The 17,566-nt window shown below is 45.4% G+C and overlaps 1 protein-coding gene across 1 annotated transcript in view; it reads left to right on the top strand.

Annotated features, from left to right (window-relative positions):
* The first annotated feature begins 1,220 nt into the window (after nt 1-1,220).
* Nucleotides 1,221-17,566, top strand: part of LOC139530994 (rho guanine nucleotide exchange factor TIAM2-like) — a 100,440-nt gene continuing 84,094 nt past the window's right edge. Inside the window, exon 1 of the mRNA XM_071327783.1 lies at nt 1,221-1,407. The gene's annotated coding sequence lies outside the window, so the exon portion shown is untranslated. The remainder of the gene's footprint in view (nt 1,408-17,566) is intronic.

The raw sequence follows: 17,566 nt of genomic DNA, 5'->3' as shown, positions 1-17,566 counted from the left end.
ATGAGATGCAGGGTGACTGTGAGCAGCCAGGAGCTCTCCTGAAAGCTGCCAGACGACAGCAGACAAAGACTCTGCATGTCACTGTCCAGAATGGAACGGATTACAGGACATTACACATATGGGGATCTGTGTCACATCAATTGCTGCCTATATGTTTAATTTATTATAACATCCATTATCTGTCAGTATATACATCAAGATTACTATGACTGTATTAAAGAAAATTGGTTCTATTTGAACCAATTATATAGTGATTGTATTACTCCGAATAACAGAACTACGTTTTTTAAGTGTTTTGTATTCAGACATAACCTTTAGCAGTTTATCATGTTCACATGTTGTAATCCTTTTTGGATTTCTATGAGGGGCATAATCATATCATATGAATAACATTATATAGCTAGTTTATTAGCCAGAGGGCTTTTTGTATAATCATGTAACCCCCCCCCCCCCCCCCCCCCCGCAGCTGTGTGCAGAATGATGATGGTCCTACATTAAAGAGCAGAGCTAGACATACAGTATCTGCCAGAACAATAGACCAGCCACAGATAATCATCTCCCTTCAGCCCTCAATAGCTGCAGTAAATATGATGTGCAGATTATAGTACTTGTGGCTGCGGGGGGAGGCAAACCATAGATGTGTGTGTTTGGTGGCAGTCATGTGGCTCACAGCAGAACATGAAACACAAGACCAGATCATGTTTATGAGCATGGGAGATCAGGTATACCGTCCCTCTGGTAGTGTTATCTGACAAGCATTTACTGCCGTGCTCTGCTGCTATAGGCCTACTATGCCGTTTACCTGAGTCACAGCCACATAACATGTCTTATCTATCTTCTTTGTCATTTTGTCGTGAACAAAACCTGTCTGTTTCCTTTTGGTGTGCTTATCTGTTGATCACACAAATGTTTCGTGACAGACAAGACACAGCTGTAACAAGGATATGGAAACTATGTTCAGGCTGCAGTCTGCTGGATTCTGATCAGGGTCTATAGACCGCTGTAAAGTAGCCTTTATTACTACGACAAGTACTTTCAGTAAAAAATAAATAAAAAGAGACCATGAATAAAAGTAGAGATGCATGCGTTTCCATGTAATTTTGCATTTGCTCCATGACTTCGCTTGGTAGTCTAGTCAAGTCTGGTGTCCGTCAGCTAGAGGCGTGGTTAAGTCCCTCCACATCTGGGAGGAGTCCACTATCTCGGCGTTGGCAGTGACTCGTAACGTAGAGAACACTGCTTTGGAAAGCATGGGACCACGGTGGGTGAGACCCGGAGACAGCGCTGGCGTTAACAGCCACATTACATAGACAACTAAGTGCAGCCATTGTTTATGAGTTTACGAAAAATACGGAACACTATTCAACGAAAGTTAAGAACAGTCTTCACTGACAATATTGTAAACCGGTAAGTTGATCAACGAACTTATTTTACTATTGTAAAAGAAGCGACTTCTTTCATTTAGGAAAGCGTGCGCGTCTCCACATCGTCCACAGTAAACACACGATAGGCTAGTATTGCGTTGAATTGCGTTTCTTTCAGTTGCATTATTAAATGAATTTTTGAAAATATTTCTGTAAACTTTTTTGGAAACCAAAGTACTGTCATTGTAATTTTGCCCATTATAGCTGTTGCAGCAGTACCCAAACAATAAAGCTTTATACTTACTTGTGCATTAGCTACCAGCTGTAGACTAGTTGCTCACCAAGTGAACCTGAAAGTGACTATTTTAAACGTTCTGTGGTGGTAATCTCTCTCACAAGATTGCGTAGATGTGTGTGCAAGTGTCCTTCCTCAGTGTACTTTCCTCTTGACCCCTTTGGTCGCTCTCATTGAACTAAACGTTGAATCACTGGTGATTTGTCTGAGATATTTGCTTTCTTCCCATTCATCATTTGCCTTATGTGGTTTAGAATGCATAATTTGAGTCACTTATGGGTCTATACCAAATTATTCCTAGATGGATAATTATTTTATTTTTTCCTATGACAAACTTCAATGTGTTTTTTAATAGTTTTTTATAGCAGTGGTGGCAAAGTTAGCGGGGGACATAGTTAATCACATTTTATTGGTAACATACACATATTTAGCAGATGTTATTGCGGCTGTAGCGAAACACACTAACTGCATTGAAATAATGGCACAGTCTCTGACCAAACATTTTAGAGGCCATCATCCTGGCCGCAGAGACATTTATGTTTTTAAAGCTAATTTCCTGCAAATGTGGTGTTGGTATCTCTGTTCATCGCAACCTTTTACAGTTTTAAAGCTAGTTTCCTGCAATTCTATACATTTTGTTATGGGGCTGGTAGAAAAATTGCAGTTTTAAAGCTAATTTCCTGCAATTCTACGCATTTTAAAATGGGCCTGAGAGAAAATCTGCAGCTACAGTGCCTTTGGAAAGTATTCAGACCCATTGACAGTTTGTTAGGTTACAGCCTTATTCTGAAATGTATGAGTTTTTTCCCCTTCATCAATCTACACATAATACCCCATAATGACAAAACAAAAACAGGTTTAGAAATGTATGCTAATTTATAAAAAATAAAGTAAATATTACATTTGCATAATTATTCAGACCCTTTACTCAGTACTTTGTTGAAGCACCTTTGGCAGCGATTACAGCCTCGTCTTCTTGGGTATAACGCTACAAGCTTGGCACACCTGTATTTGGGGAGTTTCTCCCATTCTTCTCTGCAGATCCTCTCAAGCTTTGTCATGTTGGATGGGGAGCGTTGCTACACAGCAATTTTCAGGTCTCTCCAGAGATGTTCGATCAAGTTCAATTCCGGACTCTGACTGGGCCACTCAAGTACATTGAGACTTGTCCTGAAGTCACTACTGCGGTGTCTTGGCTGTGTGCTTAGGGTCGTTGTCCTGGAGCAGGTCTTCATCAAGGATCTCTCTGTACTTTGCTCCGTTCATCTTTCCCTCGATCCTGACTAGTCTCCCAGTCCCTGCAGCTGAAAAATATCCCCACAGCATGATGCTGCCACCACCATGCTTCACTGTAAGGATGGTGCCAGGTTTCCTCCAGACGTGACACTTCGCATTCAGGCCAAAGTCATGGAGCAAATTCTTGGTTTCAACAGAGCAGAGAATCTTTAGTTGCCATTTGGCAAACTCCAAGCGGCCTGTCATGTGCCTTTTACTGAGGAGTGGCTTCCGCCTGGCCACTCAACCATAAAAGCCTGATTGGTGGAGTGCTGCAGAGATGGTTGTCCTTCTGGAAGGTTCTCCCATCTCCACAGAGGAACTAGAGCTCTGTCAGTGACCATCGGGTTCTTGGTCACCTCCCTGCTGGCCCTTCTCCCCCGATTACTCAGTTTGGCCGGGTGGGCCAGCTCTAGGAAGAGTCTTGATGGTTCCAAACTTCCATCTAAGAATGGAGGTTACTGTGTTCTTGGGGACCTTCAATGCTGCAAAAATGATTTGCTACCCTTCCCAAGATCTGTGCCTCTACACAATCCTGTCTCGGAGCTCTACGAATAATTCCTTCGACCTCATGGCTTTGTTTTTGCTCTGACATGGTGGCCTTCTTTCCAAATCATGTCCAATCAATTGAATTTACCACAGGTGGCCTCCAATCAAGTTGTAGAAACATCTCAAGGATGATCAATGGAAACAAGATGCTCCGGAGCTCAATTTCGAGTCTCATAGCAAAGGGTCTGAATACTGATGTAAATAAGATATTTAATTCAAAAAATCTGTTTTCGCTTTGTCATTATGGTGTATTGTGTGTAGATTGCTGAGGAAATGTTTTTATTTAATCCATTTTAGAATAAGGCTGTAACGTAACATGTGGAAAAAGTCACAGGGTCTGAATACTTTCTGAAGGCGCTGTAATTTCCTGCAATTCTACTCATTTTGCCATGGCTTATGCTGTGTTCTTATGCTATCTGAGTGACTCAAAAGTTATAGCAGCAGCAGGATTTTGTTAAGTGGATACTTTGCTGTAGGCCATCATAATGATAAAATGCCACCCGAGGAGCCCATAGTCAGTTCTAACTATATAAAAAAAACACACTCACTGCATTTAAATAATTAGGCTCCATGCAATGGCATTCTCAGTGATTGCCTTGGGCAGGAGCTCGCTGGATCTGCAGTACCAGTCAAAAGTTTGGACACACCTACTCATTCCATGGTTTTTCTTTATTTTTGCTATGTTCTTCGTTGTAGAATAATTGTGAAGACAAAACTATGAAATAACACATGGAATCATGTAGTAACCAAACAACGTGTTAAACAAATGAAATTATATTTGAGATTCTTCAAAGTAGCCACCCTTTGCCTTTGACAACTTTGCACTCTCCTGGCATACTTTAAACCAGCTTCATGAGTTAGTCACCTGGACTGCATTTCAATTAACAGGTGTTGCTTGATAATTGTTAATTTGGGGTATTTCTTTCCTTCTTAATGCGTTTTGAGCCAATCGGCTGTGTTGTGACAAGGTAGGGGTGTTATACAGGAAAATAGCCCTATTTGGTAAAAGACCAAGTCCATATTATGACAAGAACAGCTCAAATAACCACTGTTAGTGCTGGTAACTCAATTTTTCTAAGGCTTGAGTTCCTGCACCTCTTAAAGGATATTAGCTCAGAAGTAATGTGGTGTTCCTGCACCTCAATAAAAAGAAGTACCGGCACCAATTTAAATCCAAGTCAAGCACTGGGCATTCTGCTATGCATAACAAAGCCTCAATAGATCTGTGAAAATGCATTAACCTGTGACTATGAAAGGCCTGGGGATGTTCAACATATAGCTGACATCAGTCTGAGAGGGTGTTTATTGTTTCCGTTTTTGTTTCGCTGTAATATGTGGCCAGAAATGCGCCCAGCATGACCGTAAACTTCAGTGGGCCTGCCTGCTCCCTTCCTCGGGGAGTTGTTTGGGTTGATTTAAGGCGTCAGCATGCTTCAGTTTGGCTGGTGACTAGCCGAACACGGCTAGGAGAATCGAACAAGTGTGCTCGTAATACTCTCTTTTAAAAGACTTTCGCTTGAAAAACAAGAAAAAAGCGGCAATTTTGTCCATTTTGAGATGACGTCGCCTCAAAATGGTCAGAATTAAGAACTCAAGCAATCTGTCATTCGTTTGGATGATTTTGCAGAGGAGGTCTTAGTCATGCAAGTTTACATCTAACTAAAGATGTCTGGTGCAGTATTTCTCAATGAATGACAACAAAGACTTTAATGAAGAATCCCGACCAATCACAGACAAAGGGGCGAAGACTTCAGCTACCGACGTCGGCTTGGCTTTTTGTGTGTGCCCGAACAGCCGGGAAAAAACCTTACCGATGTCCAAAATGTCATCATAATATATGCACAAACTCTCCCGAACTGTTTCGGCTGGGAAGCCTGCGGAGGCCTTTACCCTCTGTCTTTGATGTTGGGGAACTGGGATGGTGGCTGTCGCCCTGTCGAGGTGCTCCGGGGCCACAGAGGCAACAAAAGGGCCCCTGGAACCCTGTAGTGCACGGATGGCGAGAGCAAACACACCCAGGGAGCAGAAACCAGGATGGCTGCCTCGCTTCGCGTTCCTTGGAAAATATGCAGTATTTTGTTTTTCTATGTGTTATTTCTTACATTGGTACCCCGGGTGATCTTAAGTTTCATTACATACAGCCGGGAGGAACTACTGAATATACGATTAACGTCAACTAACCACCCTTCCTACCAGGAATATGACTTTCCCGAAACGGATCCAGTGTCTTGCCTTCCACCCAATACAATGGACCTGATCCCAGCCGGCGAAGCTACACGACGCCGAAAAAGGGGCAAACGTAGCGGTCTCCTGGTCAGGCTTCGGAGACGAGCACATCGCGCTCCACTCCCTAGCATACTACTCGCCAATGTCCAGTCTCTTGAGAATAAGGTCGATGAAATCCGAGCACGGGTAACATTCGAGAGAGACATCAGGGATTGCAACGTGCTCTGCTTCACGGAAACATGGCTAACTGAAAAGACGCTAACGGAGTCGGTGCAGCCAGCTGGTTTCTTCACGCATCGCGCAGACAGAAACATACATCTTTCTGGTAAGAAGAGGGGCGGGGGGGTATGCCTCATGATTAACGAGACGTGGTGTGACCATCATAACAACACTCAGGAACTAAAGTCATTCTGTTCACCTGATCTAGAACTCCTCACAATCAAATGTAGACCGCATTATCTACCAAGGGAATTCACTTCGGTCATAATCACAGCCGTATATATTCCCCCCCAAGCAGACACATCGATGGCCCTGAACGAACTCTATCTGACTCTCTGTAAACTGGAAACCACACACCCTGAGGCTGCATTCATCGTAGCTGGGGATTTTAACAAGGCTAATCTAAAAACAAAACTCCCTAAATTCTATCAGCACATCGATTGTCCGACCAGGGCTGGCAGAACTCTGGACCATTGTTATACTAACTTCCGCGACGCATATAAGGCCCTCCCCCGCCCTCCTTTCGGAAAAGCTGACCACGACTCCATTTTGTTGATTCCAGCCTACAAACAGAAATTAAAACTACAAGCTCCCGCGCTCAGGTCTGTTCAACGCTGGTCCGACCAATCTGAATCCACGCTTCAAGACTGCTTTGATCACGCGGATTGGAATATGTTCCGCACGGCGTCCAACAACAACAATGATGAATATGCAGATTCGGTGAGCGAGTTCATTAGGAAGTGCATTGACGATGTCGTACCCAGAGCAACGATTAAAACATTCCCAAACCAGAAACCGTGGATTAACGGCAGCATTCGCGTGAAACTGAAAGCGCGAACCACTGCTTTTAACCAGGGCAAGGTGACCGGAAACATGACCGAATACACACAGTGTAGCTATTCTCTCCGCAAGGCTATCAAACAGGCTAAGTCCCAGTACAGAGACAAAATTGAATCGCAATTCAACAGCTCAGACACAAGGGGTATGTGGCAGGGTCTACAGTCTATCACGGATTACAAAAAGAAAAGCAGCCCCGTCGCGGATCAGGATGTCTTGCTCCCAGACAGGCTAAATACCTTTTTTGCCCGCTTTGAGGATAATACAGTGCCACTGACACGGCCCACTACCAAAACCTGCGGGCTCTCCTTCACTGCAGCCGAGGTGAGTAAAACATTTAAACGTGTTAACCCTCGCAAGGCTGCAGGCCCAGACGGCATTCCCAGCCGCGTCCTCAGAGCATGCGCAGACCAGCTGGCTGGTGTGTTTACGGACATATTCAATCAATCCTTAGCCCAGTCTGCTGTTCCCACATGCTTCAAGAGGGCCACCATTGTTCCTGTTCCCAAGAAAGCTAAGGTAATTGAGCTAAACGACTACCGCCCCGTAGCACTCACTTCCGTCATCATGAAGTGCTTTGAGAGACTAGTCAAGGACCATATCACCTCCACCCTACCGGACACCCTAGACCCACTCCAATTTGCTTACCGACCCAATAGGTCCACAGACGACGCAATCGCAACCACACTGCACACTGCCCTAACCCATCTGGACAAGAGGAATACCTATGTGAGAATGCTGTTCATCGACTACAGCTCAGCATTTAACACCATAGTACCCTCCAAACTCGTCATCAAGCTCGAGACCCTGGGCCTCGACCCCGCCCTGTGCAACTGGGTCCTGGACTTCCTGACGGGCCGCCCCCAGGTGGTGAGGGTAGGTAACAACATCTCCACCCCGCTGATCCTCAACACTGGGGCCCCACAAGGGTGCGTTCTGAGCCCTCTCCTGTACTCCCTGTTCACCCACGACTGCGTGGCCATGCACGCCTCCAACTCAATCATCAAGTTTGCGGACGACACTACAGTGGTAGGCTTGATTACCAACAACGACGAGACGGCCTACAGGGAGGAGGTGAGGGCCCTCGGAGTGTGGTGTCAGGAAAATAACCTCACACTCAACGTCAACAAAACAAAGGAGATGATTGTGGACTTCAGGAAACAGCAGAGGGAGCTCCCCCCTATCCACATCGACGGGTCAGTAGTGGAGAAGGTGGAAAGTTTTAAGTTCCTCGGTGTACACATCACGGACAAACTGAATTGGTCCACCCACACAGACAGCGTTGTGAAGAAGGCGCAGCAGCGCCTCTTCAACCTCAGGAGGCTGAAGAAATTCGGCTTGTCACCAAAAGCACTCACAAACTTCTACAGATGCACAATCGAGAGCATCCTGTCGGGCTGTATCACCGCCTGGTACGGCAACTGCTCCGCACACAACCGTAAGGCTCTCCAGAGGGTAGTGAGGTCGGCAGAACGCATCACCCGGGGCAAACTACCTGCCCTCCAGGACACCTACACCACCCGATGTCACAGGAAGGCCATAAAGATCATCAAGGACAACAACCACCCAAGCCACTACCTGTTCACCCCGCTATCATCCAGAAGGCGAGGTCAGTACAGGTGCATCCAAGCAGGGACCGAGAGACTGAAAAACAGCTTCTATCTCAAGGCCATCAGACTGTTAAACAGCCACCACTAACATTTAGCGGCCGCTGCCAACAAACTGACTCAGCTCCAGCCACCTTAAAAATGGGAATTGATGGAAATTATGTAAAAATGTACCACCAGCCACTTTAAACAATGCCACCTAATATAATGTTTACATACCCTACATTACACATCTCTTATGTATATGTATATACTGTACTCTATATCATCTACTGCATCTTGCCATCTTATGTAATACATGGACCACTAGCCACTTTAAACTATGCCACTTTATGTTTACATACCCTACAGTACTCATCTCATAGGTATATACCGTACTCTATACCATCTACTGCACCTTGCCTATGCCGTCTGTACCATCACTCATTCATATATCTTTATGTACATATTCTTTATCCCTTTACACTTGCGTGTATAAGGTAGTAGTTGCGGAATTGTTAGGTTAGATTACTTGTTGTTATTACTGCATTGTCGGAACTAGAAGCACAAGCATTTCGCTACACTCGCATTAACATCTGCTAACCATGTGTATGTGACTAATACATTTGATTTGATTTGATTTGATTTGAAAGCAGGGACTGGAGGAAGGGCCATGCATGCCTTTTGGCGCAGTGGGCTCTCTGTCATGGCAACCTGCAACCTGGTGTCCGTTTGACTGTCACACACCCTCAGTGCTACATGCTGCTGCCTAGAGGAGGCTTTTCATTAGACCACAGCCTAATGTTTTACTGGGAGGCTCTGCTTATTACTGGTGTTTGTCTGTCTGAAGTCTCCTATGGAGTTATGATTCCTTGTGGTGCATTCCATACAGGATTTTACCTCCATGTTTTCCCCAAAAGGCTCAGACTTTTCTGTTTCCCTCTACTTGGGCTGGCACCCGTGTCTCAGTGGTTCATGGCTCCTGCAGATCTGCTCTCTCTTGGGGCCAAATCCAAGCCACTGGTACGTTTTGATTATGCAGATGTTGTTTCTGCTCTTCACAAGTCCACATTGTCAGCCCTATCTATGGAACCACAATTGCAAGAACAATTGTTTGTGCCCGAACAACTCAAAAACCCCTTGTCGAAGTCCAAAACGAACAAAAACGTCACAAAATGTTGTCATAATGTATGCACAAACTGTTTTTCCAAATAGTTTCGGCTGGGAAGCACGCGGACGCCGTAACACTGGTGTTAGTTGAAAAGCAGCATTGGTACTATACGCCACGGTAGAGAACTCACCTAGCTGGCACTGAACATTTGCTCATTGAGTTTGCACCCTCACTCACACAAAGATGCATTTAAGTTCAACTACAGAAGGGACCTCAGTGCTTATTTATAGAAGTTGTGAAGCTTGCATTAATGTCTGTCCAAGGAACGTTGTCCAGAAATGGAGTGCAGTTCACTATTATCCAAGAATGTTTCGTGATTGTATATTTGAAGGGGTTTATGTTTCAGCAGACAACTCTACTCAACTCTCCTTCCTGATGTTCTTTACACAGCACATGCTCATTCACATAATTGTTGTTATTGTCATGAGGGGCCAACTCTTTCAGAGGGCTTTAACACCACCGTAGGGTTAGAGACACAACCACAAAGACCCAGGCATGCGGATCATCTTTTATTTTACAGCAGAGAAATGTGTGACCACGAGGAACATTGCATTCTATTTGTACTGCCCAAATAGGGTCTGCAGTCAGAATCGATATGAACAGAGTTCCGTGATTTTCTTTATGGAAACATACCAAACCATATGATTGTGTTATTTTCGCGCTCTAGATCTGACCTTTCAAGAATGGGATGTGTTCCCCTCGCATCTGCCCCTACCATTTGCTGTCAGTTGTTTACCAGTGACAAAGGAGTAACGGTGGATTTACATTAGTAAAATATGTCTAGTGAGATCTATCTCTCTTCAACATCAGATGTTATACTTTTCTGTTTATACTAGCCTTGACTGTGGTGTGAGCAAAGCCACATTCCTGCTTCATGTGTGTGCAGTTATTAGCATACCGTAAATACACTATATACAAAGGTATGTGGACACCTCTTCAAATTACTATTTCAGCCACACCCGTTGCTGACCGGTGTATAAAATCGAGCACACAGCCATGCAATCTGCATAGACAAACATTGGCGGTAGAATGGCTTTACTGAAGAGCTCCGTGACTTTCAACGTGGCACCGTCATAGGATGCCACCTTTCCAATAAGTCAGTTAGTCAAATTGTGGCCCTGCTTAGACCAGCCTCAGTCAACTGTAAGTGCTGTTATTGTGAAGTGGAAACACCTAGGAGCAACAACGGCTCAGCCGCGAAGTGGTAAGCCGCACAAAGCTCACAGGAGTGCTGAAGCGTGTAGCATGTAAAAAATCGTCTGTCCTCGGTTGCAACACTCACTACTGACTTCCAAATGCCTCTGGAAGCAACGTCAGCACAAGAACTGTTCGTCGGGAGCTTCATGAAATGGGTTTCCATGGCCGAGCAGCCGCACACAAGCCTAAGATGCGCAATGCCAAGCGATGACTGGAGTGGTGTAAAGCTCGCAGCCATTGGACTCTGGAGTAGTGGAAACACGGTCTCTTGAGTGATTAATCACTTTTCACCATCTGGCAGTCCGACGGATGAGTCTGTGTTTGGCGGATGCCAGGAGAACGCTGCCTGCCCCTATGCATAGTGCCAACTGTAAATTGTAAACTCCATATTACTGCCCATGATTTTGGAATGAGATGTTTGACGAGCAGGTGTCCACATTCTTTTGGCCATGTAGTGTTTCTTAGTATATAGGCAAACACAAGAATAGCAATTCAAATTATACAGGAGCTTCTCATCTAAACCATATTGCACATCGTGTTGCACACGTGATTTAATGCAACGATTCACATGTGTGGATATTTATCCGGAGTAGTGTGGGAGACATCTCTTAAAGAGAGATTTGAGTCTAGATATGTCTTTTTACACGACACAAGTATCTCTCCTGGACCTAGTTTTGTCGGTCCAAGTCGTGTAGTTCGAAGAGGCTCTGAAGTGCTGTTGTAATGTTACCCTCTCGCTGGGTGGCACATATGGTCTCGAGGCATCTGCAACTCATCGCTCAAGTTAAGTTTCACTTAATCAGTGTTGACACACTATGGAACAATAAAATAATTAAAACAAGCATTTTACACAAGTTATTTCCTAATACACAGTGTGCTCATGTTTGTATAATCTGTTAGACTGAACCTATTTAGTTAAAGGGAAAGGAGCTATGGACTTCAACAGTTTGTGTTTTAGGTCCATGTCAAGCTAGACATCTTGATGCATCGTTGTCCTCCCCAGAAGCCCCTTGGAAGGCAGTGTGCTGCGACTGCCCGTCGTTAATTCTGAAGTGCTAGCAACTCTCAGAGAAGCACAAATGTTTCACGTCTTCCCTCTGCACATTCTTCTCCATATAAGGGTGTTTGGCTGTGACTTATCAGGCGTTGGTAATATCTGTGCTTATTGTCACATTCCACACGGCAGGAGAAGGCCTTTTACTGTCTGTAGGTAGAGGCACTGTTAGGGGAACCACAGAAGCTCCCTCTCTCTCTCTGCTGTACATCCTGACTCTGACACAATGAAAAACAACCCTGTTTTTTTGCTCTACTATTGTTGATGATCTATTCAAGGCCATTTCAACTGCTACACGATTGGACTAATGTACTGACTTACTTGAGCTTCTTGGCTACCATGGAAAAGCATAATGGCTTGTGTGTTGCAGTTTTTTCCCCCTGTGGCTGGAATTATATTTGTCCTTTGAGGCAATGGGAGAAGAGTGATGTGCATGTAGTTTGGGCAGCAGTGTGTGGAGTAGAGCTATTAAAAGCAGGGGAGCTCAGGCTGGTGTCAACAGTGTCCTGGCGGGGACTTCACCACCGGCCTGGCTACCATACTGACAGGCAAATGACTGGCACGACCACCACTTCCTGTCCCGTTGGCTCCCTCCCATCACGAAAAGGACACAGGACACCACACCATAGTTTGTCATTGGCTCACTCATAGGGGCAGATGTACGGACCCAGATTAAGCCGACTTCTGGTCTGAAAAGCCCTTTCAAATCAGGTCTCTCTTGTAAGATTCCGATCTTCAATTTAAGATTGAAAAGTGCTTTTCACTCGACGGGTAGGCTTAATATCCGTCTGAAACGCCCCTATTGTTTCCTAAAATCACTGCTGCGAAAGGCCTTGCGCGCCAGATGCCCCAGGACCAGGGTTTCTATTCATTTCATTTTGTTCATTGGTCAGACCGTTGAAACAGGACTACAATGAAAGATTTCCCCAAGTATATCTGTAGCAATCTGTCCCAGTATTTGATCCTCTACTACACAAGCTTAATGTTGGTTAGCGGGACTGGTGTCCAGCTGAACAGTCCATGGCTTATTCATGTTCATGGTTGACACCCCTAAATGGCTACAGATCGAAGCCTTTGAGGAGATGTTAACGTGTTCGTTCCAAAGGAATTGGGTTTCTTGCGTGGGGAAATGAAGATCGAATGAAGTAGAGGGTTTAAGCGACGTGCCAAGTGAGCTCGCAAGGTTAAGCCTCATCGTGCAGAAGATGGACGATTACGGCGACCGAGTCTTGTCGTGGAGGTGTACGTGTCGGGTCTTAAACTCCTCGAAGCTCAGGATTACTTCAATACCTGCCTGTCCTCTATCCTGCAGCAGGACTCTTTACATTACAGAGGATGCTCATCTATGTGCCCTCACATCCATTACCTGTCATAATGTGGTAGATCACCTGAAACGTCAATCCCAAGCCAAGGCAAAAGACTTCAGCTATGGAGTGGCAGCTGGTAAAAGCCCTACCTCAGCAACAGGACTTCAGGTTGCTATACAAGCTGCACTTCTGGCTGAGCCCCTATATTGTCAGCTCCACATGGTATCAGTGACGTAGGTTATTGTGCTGAGGGCTACAGGTAACAGCCGTAAGGGGTCCTTGTGTTCCTCACCATGTCACCACGCGGTCGTCTCAAGGGATCCAGGGGTGTAATACAGATAATGAGCAGCGCAGACACTAACACAGGTGTGATACCCGCTGCATGCATATACTTGTCATTGCCAGGTGCATGTTTGTGTGTCTTTTGTGTGTTTAGGTTTGAATGTGTGTGTGTGTGTGTGTCAGGGAATATCTAAACATATGAACACTAGTCCAGACGGGGGGAAGAAAGGCAGTTGGTAGTTGCCATAGTGCACCCCCATCCCTGTTTCCTAAGCGACTTTACCAGTCGAGCACAACAATGGTAATTGTGATTGATCGAGCCTAACCCTCCAGTAGCCATCAGGCCCCAGTGACCATCTACCTCTATTGGAAGAGTAAACAAAGCACAGCTGGGACGCTATTGGCCGAAGGGCTCCGTTAGGCGCTATGTATTGTCCAGTATTGTTCAATGTAATGGATGCAGATGATGCAGTCTCTTCCTACCTGCTCATCAGTGAAGCTCTGATGACCTGTCTCCATCGACTCACCCTGTCTTATCTCCGCCATCAGGGCCAAGAGCAGCCGGCACTTCTAGTAACAAAACAGACCACAGTAAACTGTCACGTGTAAGGCTACTGATGTGGGTTGATGATAAAGACTGATTTTCTTTTGTCAGTCACCTACCACGCAGAACAGCCTGCGTGAGTCTCCAGCTCAAGGGTTCTGGCTTTTTGGGAGGAATGAAGAGCTGTGGAGACTGGCTGAGAGCTTGGCTGCAGCAGCACTTGTGTGGAATGTGAGATGCATTTTCAGCCCCATTAACGCTGCTCTCTCTCTCTCTCTCTCTCTCTCTCTCTCTCACGTTAGCAGCTTAGTTTGATGCAGGAGTGAGAGCTCCTTCCACCCCCAGTCTCAGACTTTGTCATTCAGTCATTTGGCGTCAGACCAATGTAAACAGCGAAGGCCTTGATTGCTCTAGGTCACCAGCTACCCTGAAATCCAAACACTGAATTAGCTCAATTAGAAGTGAATAAAGAAGCAAAAGGTATTAAAGTCATGTTTCCTGGAGAGATACTGTCTATATGTCTGGTTTGGCCTGAAGCTCAGCCACTGTAGGGGAGCCTGTTTGGCATTGGAGGAGCTTCAGGTCAAATGATTGCTTAGATGGCTGGTTGAGATTTGCTTTGGCTTACAAACACAACGTCCTGTTAGACATGTCGAGAGGCATTCATGGGAAACGGGAGCTGTCAATGTGTGTTTGTGTGGGTGTGTCTGTCTGTGCCCTCCAGATGTCACGAGAGTCGCCCATCCTCTGTTTCTCGACCCAGTCCACTTGTTTCCCTTCTCCCCACGGCTCACACCCAGGCCAGAACACCCCAGCATGCACTGTCTGTGCCAAGGCCCAAGGCTGGCCTTTTCTAGAATCGTTACATAAGACGAGTTGACTCTATATCACTGTTCCCTGGCCAGCAGGACATAGCGGGTTGGCTCATGGTCGCTATACATCCATACCAGCCTGATCGTCCCACCCTGCTCTACCCTAGGGCTGGGTGTATTTTCTCAGCAGTTACAGGTGTGAAGGGAGAATATTTAGTTAGTTCCTCTCCAGGAATGAATGAGTCCGTACCAGCTGAGCTGAGACAGGACAAGGTGGTCTGGATGAATGGAGGCAGATTTTTTTTCTTCTTGATTACGTTCGGGGTGCTACTGTGTGACACAGAATATATTTCAGTCTGCACTCTGCAGTGCACGCAGTTCACCTGCTCATATCGTGTTCCGCTTCATTTCAGCCACCGCAGGAATTGTTCTCGTGTAATTGTTGGCTCTTGTATCTCAAGTGATTTGTGTTCCAGATCAACAGAGATGGGAAGGGTGTTACTTTAAACAGAATCAACTGGGTAAATCTCGTCATGGGCAGGTCCCCCTCCTGTTGGTGTCCAGCAGTGTAGGATCGTGCTAACCCTGGGTGTCAGGCCTACCTTGATTGTGACTGACCCAGCCGTTGGTGCAATATTAATGAATCTCATACCCTCAAATTATGTTATCGTGGACAGCCAAGCGCTTCCATTTTCTAAAATGCCATATTTTAACATTTTAGTTGTCTAGTCAGAGAGGGTTCACTGCCGTGTCATTATTTAAGAAGTCCCGCCTCTGCCTTGTGCCCTTTCATTTAGATATGAGGTCTGTGATTATCACTGAACCGTCCTTGCCGTAACAGTACAGTAAAGATGAAGAACAACCATCGTTGAGTAGACATTAACAGTACATAACAGGTGTGTGCGGTCTATAGCACAGTGCAGTATATGACGGGCTATTCCTGTCTGTCGACATTCAGCTGTCATTTGAGACGGTGGCTCCTAATCTGTAGCCACTCAATCCGAAAGTTGTTAAAAGTATGAGAGCAAAGAAAGAGACCGCCTCCTTTATGGATTGTCCTCCACTCCTCAGTCCAGCCACTGTCCCTTTAAGAGCAGAATGCTCGCCTCTCTCTGAGAAGCTTGCAGTTAGTTGGAAGTGTCCATGCATTTGTGATGTAATACCCCTCTCTCTGCCCAGGCCTGACACTCTGCTGCCCTTTAGGATTAGTGGCTGCGGGTCATCTCTCACAGTCCCTCGTGGTTTGGTCCACACTCAACAGGCCCTTTGTTGGCAGCTCCAGATGGGCCGGCCTGGACGGGGGGGGGGGGGAATGTGCGAGGGCACAGTGCCTTCAGTTTAGCCTGGCTCTCTTGGGGAAAGGAAGGACTGAGTCACAGGCGAATTCACTTTTTTTTCTTTTTTTTTGCATATCCTGTGTGCAGTTAAGCAACTGCTGGCCATTGGAGAAGTGTGTGACCGTGTGTGGTTTTTTTCTTCTGGTGAGAGAAACCCTCTCTTCAGAAGTGGTAGAGATGAGTGTGTGGGGGGCAGCAGTAGCACATGTTGTGTTATGTGGCACTGTTTCTAACTGCACTCCACCCAACTGAATAATAGGAACTGTGTGTAAAACCCTATGGGCGACCATGGACATCCCCTGTGTAGACGGAACGGCTGTCATCTAGCCGTATGGCTGTGGTGGTTATCTCCCCAATCCTGCGTTTCTCAATGGAAACTCCATTGCCAACTATGCTTAAAAACTTCCTTCATTCTGTGTGTTTCTGAATTCTTTCATTTTGTGGTCTTGTGTGTGTTTCGTTACCTCAGAACATGTCTTCTTTTACCAATGAAGATTGCTCAACTGCAGTGCTGTCCCAGATGTTTTTGTGAATGAACAGCAGACTGTTTAGTAGTGATGCGTGAAGAAATTGATACAGTTACATATCGGGACATTATTTTTGACGACGTCGTATCATATCATTTTGGCAATATCAGAATATTATTTTAACTCTAGTTGGCTGTACCTGCCTTCATAGCTTGTTCTCGTCTTTTTAAATAGGGAGCCAATTTGTTTTCAGCGATTTTAATTCCATGGCTGATCTAAGCTCTTTCTTGTCCCTCTGCAGCAGGCAATATATTTTGCAACATCTAATCGCAATAAAATCACAGTATCGAATCACAATCCATATAGAATCGTGAATTGCAATGCATATCGTATCGGCACCAAAGCATAGTGATAATATCGTATCGTGAGGTCCCTGGCAATTCCCAGCCTTAATGTTTACTAGTTAAGTGCTCATCTCATCCTCACATTGTAATGCATATGACTCAACCGCTGGCTGTGTAAAATCGTTTATTCACAGTTTGATGAGATCAGTGATTAATGGAACACACCCTATCTGGTGACTCCTAAGCCTGATGTCAGCTGGAACTGTCTGGGAGAGGAGACGTGGATGTCTGACAGCACTAGGTGTGGCAAGTCTTCATTTAAGTGACTACAGCCTAATATGTTTTGACATTGGCTTGTTTCTGTCAATCTTAGCTCGGGCTTCAGTAGTCTCTGTAATGCAGAGTTAGCATACAGATCTGATATCCAATGTTTATTACTGGTAAGCGTGGAATCTTATTATGATAGAATGATTCCATGAGGTATTATTTTTGTCCCTCTAAGTCATTCTGTAGCCGGTAGTCTGACTCCTGAGGGCTAATTTAGGCTGGCTGTGTGTTTTCAGTAGAAGCAGGCGGGCTGGGCAGGACACTGGAGGGAAAGCAGCAGGCTCTGTGGTTAGCTGCTCGTGTGGAGAGATCAGCCTCACTGGAAACTTGTGTTTTCATACTAACAATGATATTTGACAGTAAATAGGTTCAT

This window comes from Salvelinus alpinus, chromosome 9 (assembly GCF_045679555.1).
Source record: "Salvelinus alpinus chromosome 9, SLU_Salpinus.1, whole genome shotgun sequence".
Classification (NCBI taxonomy): Eukaryota; Metazoa; Chordata; class Actinopteri; order Salmoniformes; family Salmonidae; genus Salvelinus; species Salvelinus alpinus.
The sequence above is the reverse complement of the archived record's forward strand: the minus strand, read 5'-3'. Positions and strand labels throughout refer to the sequence as shown.